This window comes from Mycetomoellerius zeteki, unplaced genomic scaffold (assembly GCF_001594055.1).
Source record: "Mycetomoellerius zeteki isolate Tzet28-1 unplaced genomic scaffold, Tzet1.0 scaffold28, whole genome shotgun sequence".
In the NCBI taxonomy this organism is placed as follows: Eukaryota; Metazoa; Arthropoda; class Insecta; order Hymenoptera; family Formicidae; genus Mycetomoellerius; species Mycetomoellerius zeteki.
In genome coordinates, this window is record NW_017257260.1 from 290,562 (window position 1) to 295,652 (window position 5,091).

The following is a 5,091-nucleotide window of genomic DNA, read 5'->3' on the forward strand; positions in this document are numbered from 1 at the left end:
TTCCGAGATCATTACCTGCTAATCAAATAAAACAATTTTGCAATTTACAAATTTGAATTTTTTGTTGAAAATGGCTTATTCTATTAAAAACATCAAAGATCTTTTTTCCGTTATTCCACTTATCATAAAAATATTTCGAACGTAAGAAAAAGTGGCGTGCGAATTTTTTTCGTAAAAAAACTTACCCGCTTATCTTTGGATCCGCCCTTTGAATCCGCGATTGAATAAAAAAAACAATGTATAGTAAATTATTTCATGCGCGCGCGCGTTGAGCGTTATCGTCTTAACATCGGTAAGTTAAGCCGTTATTATGACCCAGCGAATTAATGCATTGTAGTGTAACGTTATAAAGATAATTCTGTAAAACGTCATAAAGAACAAGTATGTAAGACGTCATAAGGATAATATTTGTAATAGGCTTTCTACAATAAGCTATTACTTAAGTTTTAAGTTTTAAATCATAAAAAATTAACCAATCACAGTCGAATGAGAGAATAACCGATTATAATTGGTCAATTTCTTATAGCTTAAGACTTAAAGCTTAGGCAACGACTTTATTGTAGAAAGCCCGTAATGGGCCTTCTACAATAAGTCATTAGTTATAAATCAGAAGCTAAAAAGTGACGACTGTGATTGGTCAATTTCAGCTTCTAACTTCTGATTTATGATTAATAGCTGTAGAATGCCTGTAAGTCGGGATACAAGACATTTTAAAGACATCATATAGACGTCATTCCGATACTTCCAAAAAATGTCTCATGAATTTTAGAACTTTATGTCTTATAGGACATCCTAATGTTCTTTGGGATATTAAAAGCACATTCTGCAGTTATATTTCATTCACTATAGCTACATATCCAGATAGCCAAGCGTGATGTAGCGTATTGTGTAAACTAATGCATTGCATATGTTGTTATATATTTGCTGTACATTTGCTGACATCAAAATAGGGTTTACACATTATAAATACAACAACATGACTGCTTATATATGTAATCAGTTATCGAAATTTCTAGAGCAAACTGTAAGCAATGGTGGTACATTATGATGTCGGCAACATGTTAGCAATGAATAATTAATCGTTTCGTCTTGAGGTCATTGCTAACAAAATGCTGACAATATGACAATACTAGTTGTTGTCGAGGATATTCATGCTGACATATTGCCATCAATTTGCAATTGCAAGAATTTGAATTCCATTGAGTTCAACGCGACAGATATAATGCTGTCTCACCTTGTCCTGAGTTTGTTGAAATTGGTTGCTGCAACATGTCAACAAATACACTGCATTTGGCTATCTGGATACAGGATGGGGCAGTTAAAGTGTTACAAGCTATCCCTGAAAATCTATTTCGTAGCAAAAACTGTCTTATAAAAAAGTACGGTTCAAAGAGGGTCAAATACAATAGTATAATAAGATCAATTTTTGAAAAATTGATTTTTCAAGATCACATAGATCATCGCCATTTTTAAATAAAATTATATAATTTTTTTATATAATATGATTGTCTATTTATTCTACATATAACAGTATTAAAGTATATAGAGTTATCAAAAAATCAATAATTTACGAGATATGTTATACTTCATTCTTATATATTTTAACATGAAATATAAAGTATCTCGAAAAATTATTAATTTTTTGAAAATTGCAGGAGACAGTTTTGAGAATTGCGAACGCAGAAGAAACGAGAATACTATTGTAGTATATTAGAATAGTAATAACTCTCTCTCTCTCTCTCTCTCTCTCTCTTCTCCTGTCTCGTATCTAGTGATAATCCGATATATCCGTATGGGAGACCATGTAATCAGAATATATGAATACACAATCTCATGTTATTTTGTAAAAGAAATCTTTTATTGCTAGTTTAGTCGTTTCATTATATTGTATTAATTATAATTTTAAACAAAAAACAAAACTGATTTAGCATTATCTCTCCGCGTGGCGTTGAATAATTTTGGACGGTAAGTTTATACAAAAAGTAATAATATATGAATGTTAATTATTACAATTTAAAACTAAATATAGGATGCCTTTTGAATAAACACTTTTATTAATTGATATATAATTGATAGTTTTACTTACTTTTTTCTTAGATAGCCGCAATTTTCCCTCTTTCCTCTATTTTAATATTTTCATGCACAGTATAATGAGATGAATTAAATGGTTAAAGAAAATACTTAGTTTCTTTTCAAAAAAGATTTGTGATTATATATTGAAAATTTTATAATTTTTTGAAAAGTAACTTTGTATTTTCTTCACATTAACTGATTCATCTTATTATTCTGTATATAAAATACATATTTTTATAATATATTAAATGTATTTATTTATATTTATAAATATTTTTTATATTATATTATGTTGTACCTTTTTATAAATTAAATGTAATTAATGCACATTAGATAGAACAATTTTAACAAATCTCTATTATAAAATACACATTTAATTTCAAATTTTGTTTTACTAAAAATAGCATCGTATGTGATAAGAATTATTAAATTAAATTAATCAGTATTAGTTTTTTAAAAGATAATTGCAATAAATGGAGAAATTTTTCAACTGTAAAAAATTTATTGACTAGATCGAATAAAGAACGTTATTGCATTATTTATAAAGCTTCGAAAGCGTTTCATGAAGCTTGTAATTGCTATTTTTGAATTGCATCTGTGGTAGCTAAATCAAGATTCTGTTGTAACTTTTAAAACCTCGAAGGTAGCAAACATTTAGACATTTCGCGATTAATCGATGTACTAAAAATAGAAATAGAATTTTTATATACATACTTAAGGGGAAAAATGAAGAAAAAACGAACAATATGTAAAAATTACTATGAAACTATATATCTACGGCAATAAATACAATCAATATATTGAGTATCTTTATTTATGTATTATTTAAATTGATGGAACATAGTATTTTGTAATGTCCAAGGTAAGATTATTCACATTTTTGCTAAAAAAAGACTGTTTTAAGATGAAGTTTGTTTAATTTTGCTGTTACGAATTGTAACAATTTTGAATCGATAAATCGATTCGCCCTCTATTTTTCTAACGAATGAAAGAATAACTTAGAAGGAAGAAGATCTTAGGAGGATGGCAAGGGGTGGAAAAAAGCTTCAGTGGTTCGGCTTCTTTACTCAACTGCATCACGTGCGACGCGCGCGCAAATTCAAGCGATTATGCAAATTTCGCATTAAAATGCATTTTATCGAAATCTCCGACTATTCGGTGAAAAGCGAACACGAAAGGCATCGCGTCGCTTTATGCATTTATGTTTGTGGTTTACCCTTTCACCTCCTAATTCATTGTTTGTAATTATCATATCGTAGTATCCTTTTATAGTATTTAGTGTATTTTCTTCTTTGTAATTTTTAATACTTTTTAAATTGTAATTTATCACAAAATCTCCATTGTGATTGTATTAGATAATATAGACCTGCAAGGTTCAGATATTTGAGAAATAGGAGTAATTTTGTACGCTAAATCCGATTCTAACTGTAGAATTGGTCTAGCACATCTTCAGATTTTTGAAATATTTGAGGTTGAAGATGCTCAGAAAAGACTCTTTGATCAATTTTATGAATTTATTATGGAGGAATATATTTTTTTCGAATATTTCCGTTAATGGTATTATACTAGTCTTTTTCTTCAAATCCATTTTCGCTTGATGTTTTACGACATTTTCTTGCTGAGATGTATAAGATTGATATTTTAAGGTTTATCTGATATAAAAGTTCGAAGAACCGTGGCAATCGTGACACGCCTCTGACCAGATCAATTTTTGACATGGACATTTTTACCAGGATTAAAATATGAGTAAAAATATAAACTTCTTAACATCGTTTATACCTTTTTTAGAATTCAAAATAACCATTTCTGGTCACTTTAAATTCAAATATTTTAAAAACCTCTGACATGCTAGGGCATTTCTGCAGTCGAATTCGGATTCAGCGCATAGAATTACATAGAAAACCACTCTTACTTTTTAAACATCTTTTAACACTCTCGATTTTGCAAGCTTGTGTAATCTATACCGGATATTAAAGAATCTGCTATGTTATCAGTCTTTGGACGTTTTTAAAATAATCCTTCCAATTTGACGAATTCGTGACACAGTTGCGCTATTATATCTTTTAAATACGAATCAATTACAATGGACATATTAACACAAGTAAGAATATCAAATCAGCAAAGCTTAAATATTAATTACATATATTGTTTTTCATTTACTGTTATACTGGAAAATTTTAAAATTAGATCGATTCACTGGAAATATATATCAGTTCGAGAATTCCGATCATTAGATCACAATTGATATCTAATGAAATAAATTGATTAATGAAGAAATGACAGCGAAGTATGGAAATTATATTCACCGCATACTTAGAAGAACTTTAATTTGCAATATTGAAACCGTTTTTAATAATTGACTAATTATTATGTAAAGTAGGATTTGTTTTTATGTATTAACATTGAAAAGGTCCTAGTTTAAGGATAAAACGTTTGTTAAAAATTTGAAAGACATTAAATATTAGTTTGAGTTGACATTAAATATTAAATTGTGTTGAAATTAATTGCCTTTACAAGACGACACAGGATAACGGTGCGTAAATAATTTTATTCATTAGAAAGTGAACACTTGTTAATTTTAATTGATTTATTTCGAACCAGTCTTGAAACTTTTTATATTAAATATTAGCTATCAAGAACTAACGTTGGCTCTTAGCTTTTTTTACCTCTTATTTTATTCAATTGAGCCTATTAATTCAACTCTTATTAAAGAATCGATATAGGGTGCATTTCACTTAATGTTCACAATGCTTGCGAGCATCTTTTATCTTTGTTTAATGTTTAATATAAGCACATGTTGTATTTTTTATTACTTTCTTTCTATATTATTAGTATATGATATGATAATATATTATTTTCTATATTAATTATGTACGCCATCTTACAAAGGAAAAAGATTAACAAAAAATCCTCATTAGTGTTTTGGAATAACCAATTTTTCAGAATTTTTTCAGAATTTTATTTGAATTTTTACTAAATTAAATTCATAAATTTGTAAAAAATCGTTTTTTCACTCTC